Raw genomic sequence first — 12,755 nt, 5'->3', positions numbered from 1 at the left:
TTTGAGGCTGCAGACTGCCATTTCCCTCAAGGGACTCCAGTGCCATCCTGAGAGCACAGGAAACCTCAGAAGGTGGGATAAGGAATCCCTTATTTCAGTGAGACATTAGAAGTTAAGAGTTGGGATTTTAGACCGTCGATTCAACTTTCCTCCCAGGCTACCTGACCACCGCTAGAGATCTGTGTTAGAAACTTCTCTCTCCACCAAACTAAAAGTGGATCCTAATTTTCACCTGGTGATCCTGGTTGACCCATTTGGATCTGCATGAATTCACCCTTCGCTCCTATGTGAGAGACCTAAAAGTATCTGAAGGTGCTTACTCAGCCATATTCTTTCAATGCCAAACTTCCCCGGCTGCATTTTCTGATCTTTTCTATAACATCGTCTGATTACCTCATCACGTTAATTGCCTTGCTCTGGCTCAGTTTCAGCGTGTTCCATTTAACTGAGCATCTACTATGTACCAGACACTAACTAGGTATTCAGGGTCTGAGAACAAGCAAACAAAAACATAGTAAAGGCATCCCCTTAGATTATAATCATTGCAATGCAACAATGAGTGTAAAACTGATGTTCTCCCATGTAAACGATCACTCAATCCACAATAAAAATGTAAAAAAAAAAAAAAAAAAATGAGTGTAAAACTGATGTTCTCCCATGTAAACGATCACTCAATCCACAATAAAAATGTAAAAAAAAAAAACAAAAAACCTCAAAAGCCCCTGAATCACTTGGTCCCATAGTGTGGGTTCAATCATATGGGACACTTAGGGGATAGAAGATTTTCACTTGGGGAAGGGCCCAGGTACCAAGGAAATCTAACTCAGGACAATTCCTTGAAGTCATGACCTGAAAGATGACTAGGTTTCCATCAGCTACCGAGAAGAAGGGCCTATGGCATCTAGAAGTCCGAGAGACTGGCCTGTAGAAAGCGTGGAGGCCCTGTGGAGCTGCTGACCCATTCTGAGCCATCCTTGTAGCCGTTTGGAAGCACAGCTAACAGAGAGCCCGAGGAGGATTGTGGGGCTGGGAGGTAATAGGGACTTTCATTGTATAAGTATTTATTTGTTGCCCCTGAAGCTTGAAGAATAATTAGGAGTGAGCAAACCAAAACGTAGAAAAACCAGCCAGGAGGTTGAGACAGTAGGGATGGAGTTGTTGATGTTGTTAGGTGCCATCGAGTTGGTACTGACTCATAGCGACGCTATGCACAGCAGAACAAAACACTGCCCAGTTCTGGGATCACTTCATAATTGTTGCCACGCTTGAACCCATAGATCTGCCACTTTGCCCAGTCCATGTTGCTGGGGGTCTTCCTCTTTTTCTCTGATCCTCCACCTTACCAAACATGATATCCTTCTCCAGTGACGGGTCCCTCCTGACAATATGTCTGAAGTATGAGAAACGAAGTTTGGCCATCTTGGCCTCCAAGGAGCACTCTGGCTGCACTTCTTCCAACACAGATCTATTGGTTCTATGGGCAGCCCATGACACTTTCAATATTCTCCTCCAACACCATAACTTGATCCAAAAGCATCAATTCTTCTACAGTCTTCCTTATTCACTGTTCAGCTTTCTCATGCATATGAGGTTATTGAAAATACCATGGCTTGTGTCAGGTGCACCTTAAGTCCTCAAGCCAACATCTCTGCTCTTCAACACTTTAAAAAGGTCTTGTGCAGCAGATTTGCCTAATGCAATACGTTGTTTGATTTCTTGACTGCTGCTTCCGTGAGTGTTGATAGTTGATTCAAGAAGAATGAAGTCCTTGATAACTCCAATCTTTTCTCCATTGATGAGAATGTCATTTATTGGATGGAGAGATACTGTCAAATCTAAGATACAGAACCTGTTTCTTAAACTATTTGTTTAAAACTATAGTACATTATGAGTCTATAAGCTTTCGTGGGCTGATCTGAGAACCAAATCTCATATTTTAACTTAGTTTCTGTGAAAAAAGTATTTTACGTTCCTACTGTGGCACTGTAGGAGAAGTACTGGCTGGCTAACCTCAAGGTTGTCAGTTGAAACCCACTAGTCATTTGATCCTTGGCAGCCCCATACAGGGTTTCTGAGTTGGAACTGATTTGATGGCACTTTAACAAGAACCGTTAGATGGAGTTCTGGTGGCACAATGGTTAAGCAACTTGGCTACTAACAGAGAGATCTGGAGTTTGAACCCAGCCAGCCACTCTGCAGAAGAAAGACCTGGCTATCTTCTTCTATGTAGATTGCAACCAAGAAAACCCCATGGGGGAGTTCTTGGTGGAGGCCTTGTTGTTGGGTGAGTGCACGGACCCTACACTCACCGTGGAGCTGTTTTGGCCCGCCGGGATCTGAGAACCATGCAAGCACCTGCCTAGAGCCAAGATCAAAACTATCAGATAGATGGCTGCCCAGGACCCTGGGGGCATTAGCTTTCTCCAGCAAATGGTGGCTTTGGGCGCTGGAGCAGTGGTCACCTCCTTCTTCATGACCCCTGGACGTGATGAAGGTGTGCTTGCAGTCCCAACACCTCTTGGTGGCCCGCAGAATGAAGCTTCCCTCCTCTCTCAAGCCCGCTGGGAAGGACCTTCCGGAATGCAGTGGGGTCCTGGAGCCCCTGTACCTGTGCCCAAACAGTGCCCACGGTACCGCCTGGTTTCAGGATCCCACCCACTTTACTGGTACCATGGATGCCTTTGTGAAGATTGGGCGGCACAAGGTACCAGGACCCTGTGGAGTGACCTCCCAGCCACCCTGGTGAGGACTAGACCAGTCACTGCCTTCTACTTTACCGCCAATGACCTCCTGTGTGACGGAGCCTGACCTCTAACCTCTGCGCACCTATGGTGGCCGGCACTTCAGCCTGCCTAGGCCCTGTGACTGTGGGCATCCCCTAGAACTGGTACAGACAAAGTGGCAGACTCAGCGTATGTCCTGTCCTGAGCCGGGCATCTCTGTGCAGACCGCAGTGGCTCAGGGTGGCTGCCACTCCCTGCCCTACTGGATGTTCCCTTCTCAGCCCTCCATAGTTAAACTACAAGCTGATGAAGAACTGCTCAGACGGGCCCAGACCAAAGGACCGGACCTCTGTAGGCTTCAGCTTTGTGGCTGGCAGCATCTCAGGAAAGATGGCAGTTGTCCTGATTCTGCACACATTACACTGGGAGTGATGAAGGCTCTGAGAGTGAGACCCCCTGTGTGTTGACTCCACCTGCTGTCAGCTGCTGTGGGGAGGAGCCTGGCCCAGTCAGGTTTCCTCCTGAGGACCATCAAGACTGCCCTTCCTGTGCCACCATGCTCAGCACCTATATGAGTGCAGCAAAAACTTCTTCCAGAAGCTCAACTAGCAGTGACTGTGGGGCCAATGAAAGGGGTCAGGGGCTGAGGACCCCCATCTCTTCCAGGGATGGAGTGCAGGGGCAGAGGAGACTGAGCCAAGCCCCTTATTCCCAGCACTGAGACCCCGTTTCCCTCCCTACCTCTGGGACCTCAGGCCCCACTCAGATACGGTTCTATTCCTGCTGCTCCGAGTTCCAAGACTCAAGCACCTTCCCTTTTCCACCTCTGAGTTCAAGACCAACTCTGCAGCCTGTTTACAACCCTGCTTCTGTGTCTGCTGCTACTGGACACCTGGGTCTGCTTCAGTCTTCCTTACCTCCATTAATTCCTCAAGTTTAAAGATGATGAACTTTTATTAAAACACAAAACAAAACTCTGTGGGGTCGTTTTATACTCTGTCACATGGAGTCACAAATGACTTGATGGCACCCAACAATAACAACAAGTAACATGTACGTGAACCTGAGAATAGAATCTCTTTGTAAAGTGAATAATGGTTATATGGTAGCTTAATGCACTCAGCTACTAGTTAAAAAGGAGCTCTGGTAGCGTAGTGGTTACGAATCGGGCTTCGAACCGCAAGGTCAGTAGTTCAAAACTACCAGCTGTTCCGCGGGAGAAAGATGAGGCTTTCTGCTCCCGTGAAGATTTACAGCCTCGGAAACCCTGTACAGGGTCGCTATGGGTCAGTTCCGACTCCACAGCACATAACCACCACCACCACAAACTAAAAGGTTGGCAGTTCAAACCCACCAGCAGTCTAATTTCATAAAGATTTACAGCCTCAGAAACCCTGTACAGGGTCGCTATGGGTCAGTTCCGACTCCACAGCACATAACCACCACCACCACAAACCCAACAGCAGTCTAATTTCGTAAAGATTTACAGCCTTGAAACCCTTCTGGAATCGACTCTAAAACATTGAGTTTGGTTTTGGTTTGGCAAAAGAACCCGTTTCCTGGTAGTTCCTGGCAGAAAGTGTGTCTCTTTTGGATTCTTTTCAAGGCTGGATCATTGTCCTAAGTCACAAAAGATTCTGAGCTGGTGTCACAGCCTGGATCATCAGGACAGTTTCAGAAGGTTGCACAGGGGTTGGTAGTAAACGTGACCCTACATGACTGCCCCATCCATAGTGGTTTCTCGGCTGGAATCTTTGTGGATGAAGATCAGCAGGCCTTTCTCCCACCACACTGCTGGGAGGGTGCAAACCGCAAACCTTTTCATTAGCTGCCAAATGCTTAACTTTGCGGGAGGTATGAGGGTTCCTTCCTCACAGTGAAGCAAGAAAAAAGGGCAAAAAGAAAAAAAAAAAGGCAAAAAATCCCCCGAAAAACTAAAGCATAGAGTTGTGTGTGTGTGTGTGTGTATGTTTAATTGAATTTATTTTTACAGAAATTTTAGGTTTATAGAAAATACACAGTTCTCATAGACCTTTCCTCTTCCCTGCACACCGTTCACCCATTATTGCCACCTGGCATTCTTTCCAACTGATGGACTAAGATTCATACATTATTATGAATTTTAACTAAAGCCAACAGTTTACATTAGGGATGACTCTTTGTGTTTGGATTTTTACAAATGCACCATGTCCTGTGCCTACCATTACAGCCTCATACAGAGTAGTGTCAGTGCCTTAAACATACCCTATGAGATTTTGTTTCTTAAGTTTAAAGAAAACAGGCCATAAAATTGAGCTGTCTACGAATGTAGTTATCTCTAAATAGTAGCAGCATAGTGGTTACGAGTTGGTCTGCTAGCCTCAAGATCAGCAGTTTGAAACTACCAGCTGTTCCGCCAGAGAAAGATGAGGCTTTTTGCTCCCGTAAAGATTTACAGCCTCAGAAACCCTGGACAGGGTCACTATGAGTTGGAACCGACTCCACGCCACATTACCACCACCATGGCACATAACCACCACCACCACCACCACCACCACCACCATGTATGTGGAGTTCTGGTGTGATGCTGCGGGATAATGCGCTGGGCGCAAGGTCAGCAGGTGAAGCTCACCAGCCACTCCTTGGAAATCCTATACAGGGTCACTATGAGTTAGAACAGACTGGATTGCATATAAAAACAACAGCAACAATGTATGTCTATAGAGTCCATCAGTTGTTCCGTGGAAGATGAGGCTTTCTAGTTGTGTGAAAATTTTAAAGCCTTGGAAACTCTATACCAGGTTGCAATGTGTCAGAACCGACTCAAACCAACTCACCTCACAACAACAATGAATGTGGTAGTGTGCCATTGGATCAACGCCAACTCCCAGCCATCTTGTAAAGGTTTTCCAAGGCTGTGAATCTTTACTGAAGCAGAAAGCCTCATCTTTCTCCCTCGGAGTGACTGGCAATAAAACTTTTGTAAAATATCATAGAAATGACAAAAACAGCGAAGTAAAAATAACCAACAAAATACAAGCCCTTTATAAAAAACTACTAGATTTAGTGGCTATAATATTTTGTCTAACAGCTTTAAAAGTTTCTAAAGTCTAACTCTCATGTCTGTTTTTATCACATCACAGATTGGTAATCATCAGTTTGAGACGTGGACCATGGAGTCTGATGATGGGGTACGTTACAATGGACCCGTGTAATTGCTGAAAACAAGTTGGGGTGTTCAGTACTTCAAGCAGCGGAGTAAGTATTCCCATTCTGATATTTTTTTTGGCATTTCATTCCCAGAAACTGGATTTTAGATTCTAAAACCAAACCTCTAAATGTCCCTTTTCTTTAGGGGGAATATCACTATTCCTAGCAGGTAAATTGTCACTGGGTCATTCAGCATAAAGAGAAAAAACAATTTGTGTCTTAAATTGAAGAACTAGCTGTCCAGGGGCTATGAAGTCACTGAGAAACTAGATACAGAAGTCGAGTCTCAGTAACCGAGGTTAATGGGCATGAAATCCTTTTTCAGCTCTCCCACGGGCACGATCCGGATCCTTCAAGATCAAACTGTGATTTCATTTGGTAGTGACTATGCATAACTGTTGTCACATCAAACTAGTAAACTTGGATTGTATTTTTTAAAAAAGGTTTCGATGAAAAAGCAATTTGGGGAAGCTCTTTCATGCCTTTTCAATTTAGCTTTGTTTGGTTTCTTCCATGTTCATCTACAACCTCTCCTATGCCTTGTCTTTATCTCCAGTAGAGGTCTCTTGCACAGGCTAGTTAACAAAGCCATCTTTTAAATATATAATACGTACATACAATCCAGAGGTGAGCTGGGGTTACTTGTGGAATCACTATGCTGAAGAGCCAGCAGAGCTAATACTAATGACCATTTTGTATACCTGCGTCGTCTCTCCTTTAGAAAATGAGTGGATGAGTTTGGAGTCGTGGTGATACAATTTACTTCAGTGCTTCACTGCTAACCTAAAGGTAGTGGTTGTTGTTAGTGTTGTCAAGTCGTTTCCGACTCATAGCAACCCTGTATAGGGTTTCTGAGGAGCGACTGGTGGGTTAGAACTGCCGACCCTGTGATTCGAAGTCTACCTAGCAGCCAGTGTGCTTCTTTAAGAGCTCAGCCTTGCAAACCCTGGGGGGGGGGCAGTTCTACTCTGCCCTGGGGGCTTACTGACGCTGAGGATCATCCAACCACAGTGGGTTGGGTTGGGTTTAATGAAACCAAATTAGCTCCGTGTCTCATCCATGCTGGGGTGTTCAGCCAGAGCCTTCCGTTGGTAATCGGTCAGTTCTGGGTCTACAGTCTCACCTTTTCTTTCTCAGCTCTCTGTGTTCCTATTTGTGAAGGCACGCACACAATCAATAGGATTTTGTTTTCAAAGAAATGAGGAACTGCATAAAAAGTAGCCCCCTCGTGAAACCATTAACAAGGAACTGCTACTTTCCTCCAGGCTACTGAATCCAGCCTTTAATGGCCAGGAAAAGACCAGTGTTGTAAACAGTCCAGTGTTTCCATGGTAACAAGCAGTTCTACATTTAACTTTTCAGCGTGTAAAAGGGGTAATTACTTTCTTCTTTACATTTGTCTAGTTTATAATAGCAATAATACTGCCCTCATCCACCAGGTCAAGACAATTCCTCGTGATTAATGAACAACTGGCCATTTCTATTTATTTTTTTTTTCTTCTGAAGGGCCTTTGATTTTGCTTCAGGTTTTTAAACTCCTCTGGTCACTTGCTAACTGCCACAAAATGTCCTCCTCATCGATCATGATTACCCCCATACTCTAGGTTTTAAAACAAAGGCAAATCTAGCAGTCCTAGCTTGCTGTGTGGCCCTGGCAGGTCTTAGCTTCACTATTATACCCACTGTGTACGTGTTGGGATGCAAGTGGGCTTTGTGGCTTTGAGGAGGTAGTATGTGAGGCATGCTTTATACTGCAGCTGGCACTGTGATAGACTATGCATATGCGTTGTAGGGACATATGCTCTTTAAAGTCATAGCACTAAGGTATTATAATTAATGACAATTCCCTGTGTTTTAGAAAATGCTTCCAATCATAGTTCTGTAAGGCTACACATAGGCATCCGTGCAGGGATTCAAGTTTTATTTATAACATGTTGTTGTTGTTGTTAAGTGCCGTCGAGCTGGTTTCGACCCGTAACAATCCTGTATAGGATTTCCAAGGAGCTGCTGGTGAGCTTGAACCGCTGACCTTACAGTTTAAACCAATTTTGCAGTCCACCGCATTAACCCACAGTGCCACACCAGGACTCTATTTATAACATAGGAAACGTTTATAAGACACAATCAGATTTACGTGTACAAATGGTATTACAGCATGCATTATTTCTTGAAACATATAGAAGCTTTGCTTTTGTCTTTAGGTACCGTCAAGTCGTTTCCTACTTGTATCTATTCTCCGTGTAATAGAAGGAAACGTTGCTCAGTTCTGCGCCATCCTCACAATTGTTCCTATGCTGGAGCCCATTGATAAAGTCACTGTGTCATTCCATCTCACTGAGAGTAGCGCTTCTTTTTGAAGACACTTTACCAAACATATTGTCCTTCTACAGGGACTGGTTCCTCCTGATAACATGTCCAAAGTCCATGAGACGAAGTCTCACCTTCATCACTTCTGAGGAATCTTATAACTGTGTTTCTTCCCGGAGAGATTCATTCATTCTTCTGACAGTTCAGGATCTATTTGATATTCTTCTCCAGCACCGTCATTCCAAGATACCACTTTGTACTTTGGTCTTCCTTATTCACTGAACTCCTATGTGGCACTGTAGGATCAGCATTGGACAGCAAACCACAAGGTTAGCGGTTCAAACCCACCAGTTGCTCCTCAGAAACCTTATACAGGGTCATTATGAGTTGAAACAGATTCGATAGCTCTTATAACAATAAAAATTCACTGTCCATTTTCCCATGTAATTGAGGTAATTGAAAATACCATAGCTTGGATCAGGTGTGCCTTAGTTCTCAAAGTGATACCTTTGCTTTTTAACACTTGGAAGAGGTCCTTTGTAGCAGATTTGCTCAATGGTTTCTTGTCTACTACTAGTCTCCTAAGTGTAGGTTATAGATCCAAGTGAAATGAAATCCTTGGTAATGCCGATGTTTTCTTCATTTAGCATGATGTTGCTTCTTGGTCTAGTTGGAAGTATTTTTGCTTACTTTATGTTGAGGTGTAAGGAGCTCTGGTAGCGTTGTGGTTAGGAATCGGGCTGAGAACCTTAAGGTCAGCAGTTCAAAACTAAAAGCTGATCTGTGGGAGAAAGATGAAGCTTTCTGCTCCCATTAAGATTCACAGCCTCGGAAACCCTGCACAGGGTCGCTATGAGTCAGAACCAACTCCACGGCACATAACAACAACATGTTGAGGTGTAATTTGTACTGAGGCTTGCAGCTTTGATCTACATCAATAAGGGTGTCAAGTCTTGTTTGCTTGCATTTAGCAAGCAAGGTTGTATCATCTGCATATCTCAGGTTGTTAATGAGTTTTCCTCCAAACCGAATGCCTTGTTACCTTCATATAGTCCAGCTTCTCTGATTATTTGCTCAGCAGCATATTGGAGTCGTATGGTGAAAGGGTACAATCTTGATGCACACCTTTCCTGATCTTAAACCATTCAGTGTCCTCTTACTCTGTTTGAACGACTGTCTGTTAATCTATGCAAAGCTCCCTTATGAACAATGCTAAGTGTTCTGGAATTCCCATTCTTTGCACTGTTATCCATAGTTTCTTAGGATCCACGCAAATTATGTGTGGATCCTTTACTATTTACAAACTTCTTTGTTAGATATTGGCTATACTCATGAAGTGCTTATAATCTTGAAGGGGTCAAGTGCAGGCATTAAATCATACAAAAAGCTCAATGAATAAACATTGTTATGGTGGTGGTGTGCCACCAAGTCGGTTCTGACTCGTAGTGACCCTATATAGGGTTTCCTAGGCTGTAAATCATAATGGGAGCAGAAAGCCTCCTCTTTCTCCCATGGACCAACTGGTAGATTTGAACTGACCTTGCAATTAGCAGTCCAACTCATAATCTGCTATGCTACCAGGGGGTCCTTAAGCATTTTTACTACATTGGTTTTTTTTGTGCTGTTGATTCCAATTCATAGCAACCCAGTACAGGACTTCCAAGGAGGAGCTGGTGGGTTCAAACCACCAAACTGGGGTTTGCAGTCCAGTTCTTATCCTCCAGTATCATGTTGTTCTTGTTAAGTGCAGTCTAATTGGTTCCAACCCATAGTGACCCTGTATAGGGTTTTCAAGGACCAGCTATTGAGCTTGAATTGCCGAGCTTGTGGTTCAAAGTGACTTTGCAGTCCAGTGCAATAACCCACAGTGCCACACCAAGACTCCTTACAATGCCATGTTTTTGCTGTTAAGTTTCATAGAGTTGGTTCTGACCCATAGTGACCCTGTATAGGGTTTCCTAGGAGTGGCTGGTGAACTTGAACCACCGACCCTGCAGTCCAGCTTATTAACCCACAGCATCACACCAAGGCCCATTACAATTCCATGTTGTTGTTGTTAAGTGCCGTAAAGTCCGTTCCGACCCACAGAGACCCTGTATTGGGTTTCTGAGGAGCAGTGGGTGAGCTTGAACTGCTGACTTTGCAGTTCAAACAGCTTTGCAGTCTGGCTCATTAACCTACAGCGCCACACCAGGACTCCTACAATGCCATAGAGACCCAATAATCTTGAGTTTATCAAGATGTGTTCATGGTTTTTATCTGTAACAACAGCATTAGCAGCAAAATTACAGTACCCTCGCCTAATATCCAGCCATATAGACACTTCCCAAACACTTAAAAAAAAATAATAACTTGAATGTACTGTGTGCTTAATCTGTTCACAGATAAACCCTTATAGTGGGTTAATACAGTCAGCATTTATTGTAGATATTGATAGTGCTTAGGAGACACACGAACGAATTATAATTATGTATTTTATGTAAGCTTAGGGTTTGGTATAGCTGGTCGTTTAGAGGAGAAAGATCAATTTCTAACCCTGGGAGGACCTCTGCTGTGGCATCTGAGATAAAAGACATCTTTACTAACGCAGGCCCTGGGGTTTGACTTGGATGTGAGAATGAAAAGGCTTTCTTGCTTGAACTGTGAACCTGCAAGTAGAGGAATTGCTTGGTGTCAAAGGAACTCACAGAATATGTTCCTGTCTGAAGTTTGCACTTACAAATCTTTAACTCATTCAATATTGTCTTTTCTTAGGACGTAATACTTGTGAGAATCCAAGAGACTTATGTACACCCAGAGGTGAAAGTCAAATGATGTTATTTGTTGATTGAGCTTTAATCTATCCAGTTGATATCATGTATAAAAGTCGCATTTAAAATGACCATCTTAAAAACAGTATTATCTAAATGACCAATATCAACATATTTGGCAAGATGTGTAGGCAGTCCTGGTTGGTGAAACTTAATCTGAAAAATACTGAGGTAGTACAACTTACAACCTCTCTGCACATGTGTGGTGAGGCCAGACTGAGCAGCCTTCCTACATTAGGAAAAACTTGGGCTCTCCTTGGTTCTATACCTGGAGTTGCTTCTGCCACACCAAGGATTGACTGAGAATGATGACGTAAAATGGAAGGAAGGAAAGGAGAAAGGTGAGGGGATGGGGGTGGTAAGGCACCTTCATCTTCAGGTTCATTCCCAAGGCAGTTCTAGATTTAGTTAAAAGACAGCACATTCTTACTACGTGCCAGGCATTTTCTCAGAAGTTCTTGTTCTGATCCTCAGAGCAGTCCTATCAGGTTGCCCCTTCATCTAGTTGTTCACTCTGCTGGAAGTTCAGCTGAAGGGATTCTTAGATATGTCTCTTCTTTCTTCCCTGTCACTGATGGCCAAACATCATCCTGTCATATGCAGGCACACCTCATTTTACTGGGCTTTGCTTTATGGACCACAGATAATTGCATTTTTTCTTTTTCTTTTACAAATTCAAGGTTTGTAGCAGCCCTGCATTAAGCAGGTTGACCAGTGCCCTTTTCTAATAGCATGTGGTCACTTCCTGTCTCTGCGTCACATTTTGATAATTGGTTATTTCTAAAATAGTCAGACTTTTTCATCATGCGATCACACAATAGACTCCAGTACAGCGCAAACATTATGTTCTAGGACACAAACTACCATGTAACTCACATTATTGTGATATTCACTTAACTGTTGTCATCTGGATGCCCCACCCCTGCCTCCAAACCTGCAGGATTTCCAAGCTGTGCCTGTAACAGCCGCTTGGATGTCTGTCTCTGGCCTGCCTCTCTACTTCGAGGACTGTATTGGCCATGGAGAGAGTAAAACAATTTAGCCAAACCTTTTGTCGTCTGTAATATCAGAGAACAGACTTCTCTGTTGAGTAAGAGCATTCATTTTATCTTTTCAATTAATAAATAACTTTGAGTACCCACAACAAAAGAAGAATTGATGCTTTCAAATTATGGTGTAGGTGAAGAGTATGCAATATTCTGTGGACTGTAAGGAAAACAACCAAATCATATACATCCTAGATTAGTGAGTAGTGTCTGTGGTCTTAAAAGCTCGCAAGCAGCCATCTAAGTTAGAACTATTGGTGTCTTATTTGTCTGGAGAAAAACAGAAGGCAATAAACCAAAGACTCTAAGAAGAAACTAGTCTACAGGACAAATGTTGTTGTTGTTGTTGTCAGGTGCCATCGAGTCGGAACCGACTCATAGAGACCCCATGCACAGCAGAATGAAACAATGTCCGATCCTGGGCCAACCTCACCACCGCTGCCACACTTGAGTCCATCAATGATGCCACCTGGCCGATCCATCTCGTTGGGGGTCTTCCTCTTTTTCTCTGACCCTCCACCCTACCCAGCATGACATCCTTCTCCAACGATTGTTTCCTCCGGACAATATGTCCAAAGTAGGAGAGATGAAGCTTAGCCATCCTGGCCTCCAAGGAGCACTCTGGCTGCACTTCTTCCAAAACAGATCTATTGGTTCTTTTGGCAGTCCATGGCACTTTC

At 43.9% G+C, this 12,755-nt stretch overlaps 1 pseudogene; it reads left to right on the top strand.

The window, feature by feature from the left end:
• Positions 1 to 2,388: 2,388 nt before the first annotated feature.
• LOC102832205 lies at positions 2,389 to 5,917 on the top strand (annotated as a pseudogene).
• The last annotated feature ends 6,838 nt before the right edge of the window (positions 5,918 to 12,755 follow it).

Source organism: Chrysochloris asiatica, unplaced genomic scaffold (genome assembly GCF_000296735.1).
Source record: "Chrysochloris asiatica unplaced genomic scaffold, ChrAsi1.0 scaffold00029, whole genome shotgun sequence".
NCBI lineage: Eukaryota > Metazoa > Chordata > Mammalia > Afrosoricida > Chrysochloridae > Chrysochloris > Chrysochloris asiatica.
Note: the sequence above shows the minus strand (reverse complement) of the source record. Positions and strands in the feature narration are given on the sequence as shown.